We start from the raw sequence: 16,953 nt of genomic DNA on the forward strand, positions 1-16,953 counted from the left end.
TAAATAACAGAAACCATCTTTGGGAAAAATTACTTTGACGTGTACTTTGAGTTTTTAGTTTGGCCCATGTCCCATCCGCTAACATGGAGGGGGCTGGGTTTATGACCTATAATGCAGCCAGCCACCAGGGGGCGATCGGGATGTTTTGGCTTTACTTTTGGGGAGCTGTCATGTCGACCATCTTTTATATACAGTCTATGGCAGTAACCAAGATACTGTGCATGACAGATAAACGTAGAAATAAGCAAAGAAATACTGAGCCACTTTCTCCATTTCATCACTGTGCACAGTATCTTTGACAGCTGATACATACAGCTTTTACAATAACTAAGGTTGAATCAGCTTTAAGTGGTTTCTCATGTTGTTGGAATATTTTCACTTTTTATTGCACAAACCCTAATGAATGGTGTAAGCCTAATGCTGGCTCATTTAGACCTCTAGTGCCACCTTTCACTTAACTGGTCTTCAATGGGCTACATAGCATCCATTTTTATAAACACAGCAAAGTGGACACAGTTAAGAACCCATTTTATCTTGTGCTCACATTCACTGCCCCTGAGGTCCCATGGAAATGTGCAGGCTAGAATGTGAAAAATATCAGTCTTTTAGTCCTGGCAAGAAGAGGGAGCAGCTAAAGATAGGATCAGGTTCGTGTAAAGGGCAGGTGAAAGTTAAGTGAATCCAAGGGTAAGCAAATCTTTAGAATAAGAATCTGCTATTGAGGGAGTAATGTTCAGGCAGTAACTGTGGTTGAAATTTTCACTCTGCTATTTTCATGGTTCTCAACTGGCATGTAGCATTTGGTTGGGGAAACACTTCATGCATTGAAGCGCTACAAGTAATATAACACTTTCAGTGTGCCTCAGTGGAAAGGACTGTTGGGATTCAGGTAGGGCAGATTTGGTTATTAGCAAAATATCAAAGATATTTATGAATATTAATACAATTATTCATATATCAAAATTATTAATATGGAATAATAATTACAAGGCACCACCCTGAGATCAGGGTGGAAGATGGTGGAAGTGACTATGTGGGTGGTTGTCACACACAGATCCAAAATGGTGGACAGGCCCGCGAAACTCAAACAAAAGGGGAAAAGGGCTCTCTGGGTTGTTTGAGATGTGTGTGTAGGTGTGTGCATGTACGTGTAAATGTGTGTGGGTTAGTGAAGAGGAGAGGAGAGAGAAAGAAGCACACAGAGTAAGGTACAAGAGATCTCAAATGCCGTGGTAAGACGCAATAGCTGCCCCTTTGTCACAGGAACCTGGCAGTGAACTTACATTCAACAGCTGTGTTACTGGACTTTGGTCTGATAAAGCACAGTTATTAGCTTTCACAGTGGCTAAAATTAACACAAATAATAGTCCAACGGCGTGGTACCGACAAAAAAATGGAAAGTGCTAAGCACAAAGAACACACAGCGGTATGGGACGCGGCGGTCCGTGATGCGGTCCGTCTGTTGTGTTGTCACACTCCTCGGAATCTGTTGTTCAGTTGATGTTTAACTCAATTCAGTGTAGTGGAATTAGTTATGATTTAGCTCCATTTGACTAATTTGGTTTCATTCTTACTACTGGTTTTGCTGCTGGATTGGTCATTGTTTTAGCTGTTGGTAACATAATACCAAGATGAAAAGCAGAGTTTCATTGCCCTCTCTGGTTGAAAGTTTCAAGTTTGTGTCAGCTCTGGGTTAAGTGTGCTCTGTTACACCTTTAGCCACACCCAACAGTGATGTCACGGTGTACTAACACCCCAGAGTACACTTCTACATCACAGCAGCAAGGTGAGAGGTTAATCAAGCGGAATTCAGAAAATATAACGTTCTTAGTATCATGTTTCCTTAATTTAAAGAGCAACACCATCTGTTTTCATTTAAAAAATATGTCCACTGAGGCAATATGAGACCCTGGAAACAGCCCTGTCTCCTAGAATTTTATTTATGTTGGACATTTCTGCCGTAAATATAAACCCTCCAATGACAATTTGAGGCAGTATATCCCTCTTACCAGGTTTTAACAAGCAAGCGGAAAATCAAAAAGTGACATAATCAGTCACTGTGTATCCTGACATGAACTTTGTCGCTGTATAATAATGTTCCCTGACTTCCTCTTTTGCTCCCATCATAATGACGGAAATGGGCCCCATGTTTTGGTTAAGACAAGAAGGAAAAAAAGACAATTAACAGGGTTTCTTAAACATTCAGCTGTGAAAATTGACCCCAGCCACATTAATGCAAACCTAAAAAAAATGCATCAGTTAACAATTTTGTATAGTTATTGCCTAAACTTCCCCATTTATCCCTAACACTCCATGATCTATGATTATTTCCAATTATTAAAACTTTTCGTAGTTTTAGTACTCGTTTGCATAGATGAGAGCAGGCATACGTCACTTTCCTGTCTTCAGAACGACCACTCCCCAATTTGGCGCTGTAAAAGTGCCAGCGCCAAATTCAAAAAACTAGTGGCACCATGTCTAAAAGCTGCTGTGTTGCATTTTGCAAAAAAAAAAAAAAAAAAAAAAAACACCAAAAGAAAACAGTTTACAATTTCTTTTTTCCCCCCAAAGAGCGAAGGACAGTAAAAGAAGAGATCTGTGGCTTCAGGCCATCCACAGAGAAGATGAAAATGGTAAACAATGGGACCCGGCCAGTCAATACCTCTGTGGCAAACACTTCATCACAGGTTAGTTAATGATGTTACTGAGTAAATGGTATGTGTGCCGATTGTGTGTCAGAAATGGTCATGGTGTGACTGAACTTTTTACTGTGAAAAAATATCGCCTTACCATAAAACACGTTTTTAGAATGGAGTTTGGTTCCACAGTCTGTCCCCTCGAAAGACCAGTGAGCAGAGGGTATTTTAACGTTAGTAATTAACATAAATTGAACTGACCTAATTCTAATAATGAACCTTGTAGGAAGTGGGGCTAAAACCGACTTGTTTTCTACTTCTCGGCTCGTAGTTAAAGGTCGCGTAATAAGCACAAACGGCTATCAAAATAGAGACAGCGCTCGCTTCTCCACAGCGATGTAATTAGTTTACAGTAACTTCACATTGGATAGACTACCAAAATAGCAAAAAATAATGTGTCTTAATGACAGTGACAAAAAAATAAAAAGTGACAAATGTCTGAAATATATTGCCTGGAGATTCAATACGGTTTGTCAGGTTAGTCCACTTGGTTCGTTTCACCGAAAGGACACTCGTCAACTCCTATTTCTTTATTTTTTTCTATATAACAACGCTGATCATTGATCGGCAACAACATAATTGCCTGACTGGCCATAGAATTTGGGCTCCTAATAGCTAAAAAGCAATACAGTATTCTTATTTTATGCTATTAAATTGGCAAAGACCTCGGAATTTGCATTTACTGCCAGTCAAATTAGAGGGGCTGCTTTCACCCAAAAGGGGGTGGGGGCTTGACGCAGGGGCAAAGTACCCGGATGCGCTACTCTCATCTATTGGTCAGTGGCAGACAAATCAATAATACAACAATTTATTAAATTATTTTCATAACACTGATTGGTTGATTGATAGTGCCATTATGTGTGTCTTTGTATCTATGTACATAAATGGAATCCATCTCTTATTCTCTGTTTACAAAAAAAGAGTGCCTGTATACCCACTAGTTGCAAGAGTATACGCACCATTTTTAGCTCCTTCTATTGTGGTCTTCTCAGTCCAAGGCTGTGTGTCATTCAAGCTGCGCTCTCAGAACTCACATCCAAACCTCTGCTGCCTTCAATTAGCATTTAACTCATGAGTGTCAGTCAGTGTCTCCTTGTTCACCAGAGTAGCTGGGAATTCAATTTCTCCCTGTCCGTAAAATCATCTGCTCCCCCTCTGTCTCCCTCCATCCTCCACCTCTCACTCTCTCTGTCTTTCTTGTGCTGTCTATTTTTATTCACAGTTTCACTTATTGTGCTGTTGAAGCAAATATAACAATTAGATTTAGATAATTAATCTGTGGTGATTAAACAAGTGTGATAAATAAGCAAGGCTGTTCATTTTCCGTTATCTTAAACAATAACAAGTATGAAAAAGGGTGGCGACAAGTAAACAGACAAACCTGCTTATTGATTTGGTGAAATATTCACACACTTCAGCATGACCTGTGTTTTATAAGATTACTGGCTTTGGGTAAACTAATCAACTAGAGCTGAAATGATTAGTCGATTAATTGACTAATTAATCAGCAACTATTTTGACAACTTGATTAATTGTTTAAGACATTTTTCAAGCAAATATGCCAAACATTCTCTGGTTTCCTTTCTGTGTCATATATGATAAATATTTTTGGGTTTTGGACTAGTGGTTGGATAAAATAAGACATTTTAAGATCACTTTGGGCTGTGGAAAAAGTAATTTTCTGACATTATATAAAGAAAATGATTCATTGATTAATCGAGGAGATAATGCAGCCCTAAATGCATCATTGGCTTGATGAGCAGCACAACATTGCAGTTTCTTTCAAGAAACTTTCCAGTTTTTTATTTTTGATTTGAACATTCATTCAACCAACCCACAGCACTTCAGGTGCTTGTTGGAATATGAGAAAAACACATTTGTCAGTCTCAAAGCCTGATGCATTGCAGTTAACCACAGCGACCAACATGTGACAGAACTTTGTAGAATATATTCCAATTCTGCAGTAGGAGTTGGCAATATGGCCTCAAAATAATATCACATGGTATTTTTGCTATATTTCTGAAGATATACTGTGACTGTTTTCCCTCATATCTAGGGCTAGACTAATCGTTTTAGCTCTGCTCACATCCCCACCTGACTGTGACTGATTGACGGTTGACTGTACTTCTCCTTACTTATAAAAACTCAGAAGGTTACCTTTTATTCCCCAGCGATGCAACGCACTATTGTGAAAATTTACTTCATTGATTAATTAATTCATTTCAATCATTGTCACCTGAGCTGAATCGGATCCTGATATGTCTCGTGATGCAGTTAATGTAGAGATGATGGTCTACATGGTCTTTGTTGTGAGATGTAGCTCCTCTGCTCTTTTTCTAGCAAACCTCTTCCACATTACCTTTTTAGGAACCAACTCCTCCACATTCAGCAGCCATGTGCATTTCTCCTGTCATGACGGAAATAAGTTGACACGTCGCAAAATCGTTAATATCGTGATATGACAATTTTTTATCATATTAATATGTATGCTGGTGTAATCATGTACAATATAATATGGCCCACCAAGCTTCTGCATGCACATAACTATCCACATACCCACTACTACCATGGTTATACACACAGCTAATACTTTCTGTTGTTGTTCTCTTTCCAAGGTCATGTGCCACTCAGCCTGAACTCACATCCCGTCTGCAACATGCATCTGGATATGGGCGCAGTCGTAATATGCTATTACAACCGCCATATGATCGGATATTCAAATCATCTGTCTAAGAGTGTAATGATGACTTTCTCACTTTAATCGACACATGGTTATTTTTTTAATTCCCCTGAGTCATTTTGCACATAACAACGGACAATAAAAGCATCACGAGCGGTCCAAACTTCTGCATACACCTAACAAGGACACACATATAGCACATGACAAAGGCACCCACACACACATTGGTACATCAAGCTGCTTTCCATCTGTATATCCAAGGGTCTCCTGCGACCTTCCTCCCAACAAGGCCAAGGGACATTCATACTAATTTATTCAAAGGGACGGTTCTTATTCAATTTTCTCCATATTCATAAGCGTGTTTCTCACCCCCGCTCTCGTTTTCCTTTTCAGCTTTAAATTAAAGGTACAGGAACGAGCCAGGCCTTTCATCTAGGGCTGGGGGTGGAGGGCTGTGGGAGGAAAGCAAAGGCGTGTGTGTATGTGTGTGTGTTGGGTGGGGGTGCATCGGGTGAAGGAGGGAGGGGAGGGATGGGTAGTGGTGAGACTCTCTCCACTCTGTATTTATTAGCCCCCTCACCCTCCCCTTTGCCTCCCCCCCAACCTCTTCTCCCCCTCCTCCCCCAACGACACCTGGCGAAAAATGATTCATTAATTCAAAAAGCAGCATTTTTGAAAGCCGTATTTCAAAGGCTTCGACAGGAAAGAGAGAGGAGCTGAGTGGGGTAGGGTGAGCCTGAGCGAACAGGAGGGGGAGGAGGTGGAGGTGGAGGAGGAGGTGAGGGCAGGGGAAGGCAGAGCGAAGGTGTTTGAAGGGGCAGAGTACACTTCAAGTTTCTGTCACACCAAAGATCAAGCTTGGGTGGGGGGGTTAGAGAGGGTCCATGGGGTTTACTTAAAATTTTTTGGGCTCGTACTTAACTGGATCTCTGTACAGGTGGCTTTCATTTAGCAATAACGTAACAGACAACAGTATGATAAGATTGGCTGCAAACTTGACTCAAATACAATATACACGTGGTGACATAAATTATAGATTTATTAAACACCTTAATATATAAACACCTGATGGCAAAATCTGAAGATTCTTCCAAGTCACTGTGGCTACAATGCATTATCTAACACACACACATTTATACACACAAGCAGTAAACACCAACAGCAGGATCATGTGTCGGACACTCCCAGTCCAGCTGAATCTTTCATACGGCTGCAGATGATGTGGTTAATTATAGATGGCAGGACAAGCCGGGATCCTTAGCCTCAATTAGACAGGGCCACAGGGTTACTGACCTGCACAACGACTGTCAGTGCCTATTACACACTACACATGGCCACTGACAGCAAGAGGGGCTGGGGGTGGAGGGCAGGGCTGGGTTACAAGGGCTACTACCATATTCTTTTCTTTCCCGGCAAAAACCGATATAGACGCGTGCACACACAATCAGAAACCCACAAATAAAAACACAGTTGTCTCAAGCAGGCTGATTTTGTAATCAGTGGAATTAATCACATTATTAGCTTATTACTCTTGCCTGATTTTGTTTGTTTTTGTGTGTGTGTGTGTGTGTGTGTGTGTGTGTGTGTGTGTGTGTGTGTGTGTGTGTATACAGTTTGTGTGTGTGTGTGCGCTCATGGAGTTTTGCAGCTTTATTCATGGTCTAAACAGTGAAGTTGTCATTATTAGTTTGTCGGATATGCAGGTCAAATTGTACACACACAACAAATTATTTTAACCTGATAAGACTAAAAAGCAGAGTTGGATCTTACTTGGATTTTATTTCATTTTTGCCATTATTTCTTTGATTATGATAATATTACAAGTTCATTTCTGAGATCTGGGAACATGGCAACATCGTTTAAAAAGAAGTCAGATAGGGAAAGAAACACAAGCAGGTTGTGTTGCACAGACAGTTTTCCAACAAATCCTCCAAATTCAAACAATAAAACATGTTGTTTGTAAGTGGCCTCCAAAACGACACATAAAGGCGTTTTCTGATCCGACACCCCTACCAACAGGATGATATAGTCTGTGCCCTCCAAAACTGTTACAAATCACTGTAACTGTGGTTAGTAGCATGGTTTGGGTTAGAGTACTTCATTAAGGTTCAGGACGTTCGTGGTCATGGTTAAAAGAAACCAATGTTGTCTGTCAGTAGGAAAGACACACGTTTTGTTGAACTATCCATCCACCCCGGCCATCTCCCTTTGCGGACTTTGTGGCTCTATAATAATGCCAACCTGACTTCCACCTTTGCTCCTGATGGTCATAATTACTACTGCTGCAAGAGGGCTTTGTCACTTCAATGTAAACATATGGCGGGGGGCATTTGCTGATGACATCGTGTTGATGCTGTTGTTTTTCTTGGAGAATCTCCACACTTCCTGTGCAATGAGGGCTTATTACTGACATTACAGGTGCACTCACTTTTAGTTTTACCTCCAAATAAAGAAGTTTAAATCTGGCTAAACTATTGGGCTTGTTTACAACCTGAATGATCGTCTGACCACTCGTGTTTCTTGCCCCATTGGATGTCTTTGCCGCAATGTCCCTGTGTTTCCAGATCTCAGCAATGAACCTGTTGAGCACAATGTTATCATAACTGAAACAAAACAAAAGCTACAAATATTATACCCAAGTTGTAATAAACTGGAATTTCCCATTTAATAGGAAGGAACAGGGTAATTACACACACTGCCAATAAAAGATAAACCTTTTGAGCATTTTGTGTAATTGTCTAAATCTGCTGCTAGTGTATACACTTTCTTTTGCAGTATCATCCTGTGTTGTGATCTCTAACAATCTGGTACAAAAGCAAGCAAGTAAAAACATCAGTGTCACCCACAGCTCGGCACAGAGCCTTGATATTTGCTGTGTTTTTCTCACGGAGGTAGCTATTGGTGTAGTATGTCCCATTCCCAGGGTGTCTCTCGTAATACTGTCTCTGGGAACAAAACCAGGCAAATAGCCCTGAAATCTATCATATAATGATCCAGCCCTAATGACTATGGCTTCAGGAATTGGACAGTCCTCAAGTTAATCACTGCTGTCTACCTTAAACTCTGTATCTTGTAATTACCATGTCCTCCTGGCCCCCTGTCTCTCTCTATTCCTCCTGTCTACTATACAGAAAGAAAGTTTCTATGCAAAAATATATTTCTTTGAAATTGAAGTTGTGTGTGGATAACTTTCCAGCTGTTGCCAATTATTTTGCTAGAGGATGAGGGGATGCCCCATGAGCAAGCTACTTTTGTATTTGTTGAACAAAACTCCAGGTCGAACCACTGCCTCTCACATCCAGCCTGCCTCGTCCTGCCTCTCTGCTCCCTATCCTCCTCCTCTTCTCTCCCTGCTGCCTTACCTGTACTCACCTGTGTCTGTCTGTGTGGGTGAGTGAGAGCCAAGCCCCCTTTGGGACCTGCTGATTAGGGTATTAAAAATAAATGGGCTCAGTTTAGGGGGGGTTGGTGGCACGGTGGTATATATTTCTGTTAATTTTTCTCTCCTCCCCCCCTCCCTCTTCTATGTAGTGACTGATCTAGCAGAATATGATAGCATGGGCTGTCACGGCAATAATTAGGCCTATTTTCCGTTGAGGTCATCTTACAGGGACGCTGGGCGGCTGTGGTTCACACACAGGGTGCTCTGTGCTGTTCCTGCCCCAGAGCCCCCAGGATATGATCGTCCACACAGGGCAACAAAGAATCACTCCGCACCAAATGAACGAAACATAAAACACCTACAATCTGATATGGACTGTGGTTCCCAACGCTTTATATGCTGGGAGAGTTTAAGTCGCTGGGCTTTCACAGCTCAAAATCAAACAGCATTTTATTGAACTGTGTCCAGTCTAAAATATTAAACAAGATCTGAAGGAGAATTAAGCTGTCAAGGGAATTACCTGTGATGAATTTCAATGGGAGATCCCGATTTTGTTTGTTTGTACACCAGTCAAGTAATTAAATGTGAAAACTTGTCTGAGTCTAAATAAAATCTTAAAGTGTGAGGTAGACATGAGGGTATTTGGTAATGGTTCTGCTACCAGAAAACCAACAGTGCCAAGTCAGAGCACAACATATTTCAGCTCCATTCAAAACACTCCCTGGTTGGGTCAACAGCTGCAGGCTAGAATTAGAAATCAATTATTCAGCTTCGACAAGCTCATTAAGTCTCTGAATAGGATTTTCTGTTCTGAGTCTGCCTGCTCATTTCTCCTAGCTTGCAGTTTCTAATTAGTATTTCTTTTCTCTTTAAAGTTTGATGGGAGTTTGGGTAAAAACGTGGGCACTGACTTAACACTCACAGGCCCGCTGGCTTCTCTGAACAGTATCATTATCTGTAGAAGAGGATGTATCGGTACATTGGAAGACCACTAAGGTTGTTTGCTTTCAGTTTGGGCACCATCTAATGATTGGAGTCATCAGGCTAAATTAGGCATTAATAATCAAAGGAGTGTAATCTGGGTAAATTACGCATTAATAATCAAAGGATGACTGGAAATTATCACACACACAGTAAATGAAGCAGCACTAATCAGCAGGGAGAAAGGGGGCACGAGGCCGACAAAGTATTTTGAGACAGAAAATGGAAGGATGTGTACGGGAAAATGCATTTATAATCAGTTCTCGCTGAAGGACTACTCTGTGCTAAAATGATTGATGTTGTCATAGAAACTTCCATCCACCCCACTCGATGGCATCCTTCGAGTGAAGCTTGCATTTCATAATGTCGCCTACTGTTGCCTACATCACCTACAGTGCAAGAAGGCTTATTAGCAAACCCATTCCATCTCTCTCTCTCTCTCTCTCTCTCTCTCTCTCTCTCCCTCCCTGCTCTGCTTCCTCCCATCCCTCCCTCTCTCTTCTCTCTCCCTCTCTTCCTCTCCTCTCCACATTGTGTCTGTCTATCTGATCCTGTGGCCTTTTGTTGCGCTATGAAAGGCCTGATGCCACACTCATTATTTTCTCCTTTATCTCTCTCCCCACTGCTCTGATTAGAACAGTCGCCCCTGACAGACGCCCTCAGCCGGCTCCTATCCATTACATTGTGTGTGTGTGTGTGTGTGTGTGTGTGTGTGTGTGTGTGTGTGTGTGTATGTATGTGGGTGTGTGTGTGTGTGTGTGTGTATAAGACACAGACATGTGAAGCTACCTACCTATATAAATCATAAGTGTTTTCAGCACAGTAAATATTAAGGAATATAAGAAAACATACTTTAGATATTACATAAAGGATCAAATGTAAGAGGGAACATTTAGGTGAATTTTAAATGTTAAGGTTTTTGTGAAGTAAAATTACACTCACTCCCACACATGCACATGATACACACTCTCTTGCACTCACTCAGTCACATACACACACACTCACATTCACACACCATGGGAAAACTGACTTGCTCAAGCCAAGTTTCCTGTTTGGGCGTTTGTGTTTTGGTACGGCAAAGTTGGAAGGCTCTGAATTCTGAACGCTGCTGAATTAGTCCTGGTGAAAAAATACCCAGATGTCTATTGCTCAGCTTTATGTGTACATGCATTTGCATGCCTGTGTGTTCATGTGGATCAATAGACCTTCACATCCCCTCACTTCCTCTTGTAGTGAAAACACAAGTGTGTCACTTAGCAAATGAAAGCTAAAGGTGGTTGTCTGTTATTTCACAGCTGATTTGGAGGTTTCTCTGTAGATGTTTCACCTTCAAATGAGGAAATTCAAATAGTGTCAACCTTACAGCATCATGATGATATTGTAATATAAGGTGTCAGATACAAAGTGTGCAGAAAACCAGCAGGGAGCGTTTACTACATCTGTCGCTAATCGCCAATAAGCTGTTTACAGTTAAAGATTTAATTTATGCATAAATCAGTCACACTGAATTATGGGAAACACTTTTAAATATTTACAGATACATGAATAAATAGAACAAAAAAGCCTTTTTACACATATATTATTTTCTCGTAGGTGCTCTCCCTCCCCGAGTAGTCTGAATATGTCATTTGCTTTTAAATTGCATTATCATGCAAAATGAAGCAGAAATTTTATGAAACTCAGATGGATTCACCTGAGTTAATGGAATATGGGTTTAAGAGGGAACTAATTATCCTAGTTTAGCAGAGAGTGAATGTGTTTCTTTGGAAGACCTGATTTTGAATGTAAACATTAATGGCCTCCTTGATTAGCATAAGAATCGTGTGTTATTGTCCTGCTCACTCTGCGTCCTATTGGATATGCATCTGTGCTGCTCCAGACACACACACATACACACACAGACCACAAGCTTTAATACACTTATTACCTGCCTTATCTACTAATGATGCTATTTCAGTTTTTATTTTTTTGCTAATCCATAAAATTCATTTCTCCAATCAAATTAGAGTTTTAAGGTCCAATAGCATTACTGGAAGCTTCTTCCTTCTTTTTTTATGCAGAGGTCAAGACAAAAATAAACTAACAAACAAAAAATGAGCTCCAACTGTTGAGGTAAAGGACAATATTTAAGATAAGCACAACTGAAGAGGCAGAGTCATTGTGATGTTCTTCTTCTTCTTTGGTGTTCATGCTCTCTTTGTTAAATGTTTATCTGTGAAACATACCAGAGGACTAGGCCATTACAGTATAAACAAAGGAGAAATAGAAGGAAAGATTAGGAAGTAAAAGGAAAGAAGGAATTGTGGGACCCAGGTGAAGAGTTATATTAAGAAAAGGAGGCGATGAGGAGAGTTAAAGGGCAGGTGAAGAAGGAAGGCTTTGACTTGGGGCCTCCCGGGGACGATGACCTTATTTCAAATTCTGGGTGAGGGACTATAGTTAGGCAACTGAGGAACACCCCCCCAAGTTTCAGATATACACACACACACACACAATCAAAGACAATTTCAAGGCTGAGTTGAGGAATAGAGAGCCCCCCTGAAGTCCTGCAGCTCCATCAAAGGCCAAGCTGCTGCCATTGTCTACACAATAGGTTACAGCGTACAATATTCCTCCAAGGTTCAACTCCATATCCTTGGTGGAATAGTTGCAAACTAGGAACTAAATCCATCTTTAACTATTATGGCAGAATGCATAAGTTGTCACATTTTGTGCTTGATGGCTCATTTGCTCAGTGTGCTCCTATGCTTTTGTAAATTCTAGATATACTGTATGAGACCTTTGCCTTGGTATGTTTTCATGCACAATGTAAACTACATTTCTGTGAATAACTACACTGAGGTAATTGTGTTCCCCAGTAACCCAAGTTTACGAGATGTGTTTAACTATTAGGTTAAAGTGCGGAAGGATGTTTGGCAACCTGCAGGAAAAATCGTATTAGCAGAAGAAATTAAGAGATGAACAATAGGTGACTTTTAGTGTTTTGTAATGTTTTTACATTATGTTGTATTTTTTATTTCCCCCAGGTTGCTTATATTAAAAACAAACAATACATCTATTGAAACTTAGCAAAAATAAGTAACTGTATGTACAGTCAGCCAATCAAGTGTACTGGTGTCCAGATTTCAGTTTACATTTGAATTTGCCTGTAGACTAGTTTGTTCCCTTGTAGACCCGTCCAGCTGATTCCAGATAGTGGCACCACCTGCTTTTGAATGCAGCATTCTTGGCTGCAGGGATTTTCAGGAGATGTTGGTGCCACCTTTCAAAAGCCTTAACACAAGCCAACTTGTACTGTTAGTTGTAAAATTAAAGCTGCTTTGTTGTCACCCCCCAAAAAAGGGTTTTGCTGGGGTTTCTGTACAGGAATACTGCTACTTTGTTAATCAAGTTTTGCTTTCTTTGATCATGACCTTAGGGCGTCTAAACTCCAGCAACATTTGTAGTATAAAGGACAACTTTATTGTGGGACCTAAATATAAAAGACAAACAATCTTTTATATATATATATATATACACATGTGGCTGATATGCGTGTATGTAATAAGATTTTTTTTAACCTTTACCTACCTAAAAAAAAAAGTGTTTCATACCCATCTTATTTGAACATTCTTTGTGATGTGTTGTATGATGACCCTGATGAAGGCCACAAGCCGAAACACGTTGGTCTGACAATAAAGTTGTTCTTTATACCACAAGTGTTGCTGGAGTTTTGACCTCTTCAGACTTTTTCCCTTCTCCATGCACCTTAGAAGTAGGTGAAGTTGTGCCAGAAATCCCTACTTTGATCATGACCTTGAGAGAATAACTGTTTTTTTGTATTCCAGTTGTAAATAATATTTATAACCAAAGTATAGTGCTTTACTCTGACATCTCATCCATGTTGGCTTTTAAGACACCATTGATCCTAAAAGTGCTAAAAAAAAATAGAAATATGAACATAGATCATTCCATGACAACTGGGCAAACTCTATCTGCTGAGGATCATGCAATAAGATCAAAAGCTCCAGGACAGCTACTAAATGGACTTTGTTTTCTCAAATGCCTTATTAGTGGTTAAGTAAATGCAACTATACATAAATACTGTTTGTAAGGGTTCTTGTTGGTGTGAAAACTAATACACTAATTTACACCACCACTAGCAGTGATGCTGTTTTCATCATTTGCCCCTTCCCAAACAGGAAATAAATCATTAATGCCCCTTTACTCTACACCACATTGACTTTGACAACCCGACAACACCAGTGTTATAGTGTTAGCATATTGTAATGCTGGTTACTCTTAGGGTTAACTGTTAACTAGATAGTTACTGCATTCTTGGGTCATGGGTAAAGTAAACACATAGGCACAGCTTCTTCAGACAACAGAGCTCTGACAACAAACGCATTACATCACTTCATAATTACACTACCAGCACTATGCATTGTGTTATGGAGTTCCCCATTTACACACAAATAAGGACATTTTAAACTATAAAATACATATCATTAATAAAATAATGCCATTCATCCCAGTAAACATTTAAAAAAAGGCAATCTACAAATCTATTTTTACAAAAGCTACCCAGACTTTAGTTCTTCCCCTGAGACAGGCAGTGAGGAGAACTCGTAGCTCTCTTTATAAGGCTCTCACTTTTCATTTCTCCCAACATTGGTTTTCTGTCATCCACCTTCCTTATCTTTACCTCTGTCAGTCTGTTTTGCTACAGCTGCTGCAATTTAGTGCCTGAAAAGTATAAAAACATGCATCACTAGCTGAATGGGCTGCAGAGTGCATCAATGCTAACAAGGGCCAAAGTGGTTAACTAGGAGTCGTCTCACTGCCTTCCTCCCTCACGGTCATTCTGGCTCTTTCGGCTGCTCATATCTCCTTAATTCTTATCCCTTTTTTCTTGTCAATCTCTGTATGTGGACAATGTCCAACATGACAGATTTCGCCATTAATTTTCCATTAATGGGCCCTGACCTTGTCTGACTACTGTACTTAAAAACATTCTCTGCTGCTAGCCGTACTTTCCCCTAATCACTCCCTTCACTCCTTGACCCCCTCCCCCTCCACACCCCCAACTTTCCATTTCACCTCGTCTCCTCACTATAATCTCCTGATTTTTTTTTTTCCTCCTCCATAAATTTTCTGGTCTTCTCACCTTACAAGAACCCCCTCTGTTGTTTGTGGGGGCTTGCCTGATAGCCATTAGTGTTACACCCTATTACATCAGTAATGACTGACTGTGAGCTCTAATTAGAGATGTGTTAGGAGAGCTGACTTACCCCCCCCCCCCCTCCTTCCTGCTTTTCCGCAGAGCTGTTACTGCGACTCCATCGCCGTGGCGACACCATTAGCACAGCACCTCTAAGAGTTGCAACTCCTGACTGTTAAAACCATTACGTTCATTACAGACCAATCAGAGGGGAAGGTGTTATGGCTAATTGATCAGGTGAACAATGCATAAAATCTTGTCTCTAATTGCCCTGCGGGAAAAGGAGAAAGCGCCCTGGGAGAAAGAGACAGTGAGAGAATGAAAGAGAGAGAGAGAGTGGGGAAGCGACTGGCGTGCTAATTTCAAAATCTGATATTTTTCCACTCGAATAATTTAGGCTTACAATATGTCTTCATCCAAACATGCTGTAGATTTTTTTCTCCCTTCTTGAATAATGGGATGTTTCTTCTGGGTTTGTCATCTGTGATAAGATGATTATCTGAAAGGTCTGTGGCACATTGTGAAGAGAGTCTCGCCTTCTCTGCTGGAGTAGGTAATCCTGGGTAATAGCATTATGGACACAGTGTTTTCCTAAAGCCCATGATTATCCACTGCTGTTTGCTGTGGGATTGACATTGGCCTCCCTGGTCTCTCCCTCTCTCCTTCTCTCTCTTTTTTTACTCTCTTTCTCACTTGTTCATGTCATCCTGTCTCTGACTCACCACTCCATCAAGCCCTTATATGCTCTTCTCTTACAATTCTACCAAGAGAAGAAGATGAAAATAGAGCACATGGAGCAACAAAAGAACAAATTGCTTGTAGACAAGAGTGCCCTAGATTTGAATGGCATGTTATGTTCTCTCTGTCAAAAAATCACACTTTCACTTTGTCAGTTTGGGGTTACTATCCTGCTCTAAAACTCAATAAGGACATGATGCATTATGTTATTTACTGAAATATGTTAAATCCTACATCTAAACCAGTTTTAGCTATTACTAACTTTAAATATTTCCAACACTGGATCTCATTTAGCTCCAAAGTATTTCATGTTTTAACATCTCACAATCTGCTTGCATGGTTTATGTGTATACTTATTTGATGTGGTACATCTCACAAAGTGACAAAGTAATCTCTGGTAAATGAGTAAAAATTACAGGATGTAGAAGTTGCATTCATCTGCAAAGAGGAGAACTTTTGCCTGGGCAGAAAGTAAATGAAAAGGTTGGCTAACCACCATAGGTTTACTGAGTCTAAGTTAAGAAATAGCACAAGGGTTATCGTGACATTTTATGCCAGGGAATAATTGTGTGTGATTTGAAAAGGTGGTGACATCCCCTTGTGTTATGAAATGTATTCTCACTGTATAATGAGAGATTTTGGAGGAAATGTAGAAAGCGAAATGCTTGCTGTTTGTCCAGTTTAGCTCATGAAGTCATTATACAACAATGAATTTTGTCATAAAGCATCTCCCAGAGACTGATTTGTTGCCGCCCCTTGTTCCAAAACAATAGAAGACCGTGAAATTATTTTTATAGAACCTGCAAATTTTTCACCTTGGCTCCACTAGTAAGCAGATGCATGTGTGAAGCAGCAAAGACACCTGCCAGCTACATCAGCTACAAGTAAGCCAAGAGGCTGAAACAGGCAGGGAGGGAGTCAGCAGCAGTGTGCCCGATTCATCAACAGTGAAGGAGCTGCTCAACCAGCCTCTGCTCCTGTGTTTGCAAAACAAACGGGACATGTGAGGATTAGATTGAGAAGAAATTAATCTGTGGGGTAATCAACACTGAGTTTCCAGTGGAGAGGAGTAGATTGAACAGACTTGTGTGTGTGTGTGTGTGTGTGTGTGTGTGTCTGAAACAGATGCTGACAGTGCTGTGTCTCAAAACTGTGAACCTGTGTGTAAATAAGAAACCAGTAATGGGCCCAGCTGTGTCTTATACTGTACTGTGTCTGTGTGTGTGTGTGTGTGTGTGTGTGTGTGTGTGTGTGTGTGTGTGTTTCCCCACCTAGA

Source organism: Siniperca chuatsi, linkage group LG12 (assembly GCF_020085105.1).
Source record: "Siniperca chuatsi isolate FFG_IHB_CAS linkage group LG12, ASM2008510v1, whole genome shotgun sequence".
NCBI lineage: Eukaryota > Metazoa > Chordata > Actinopteri > Centrarchiformes > Sinipercidae > Siniperca > Siniperca chuatsi.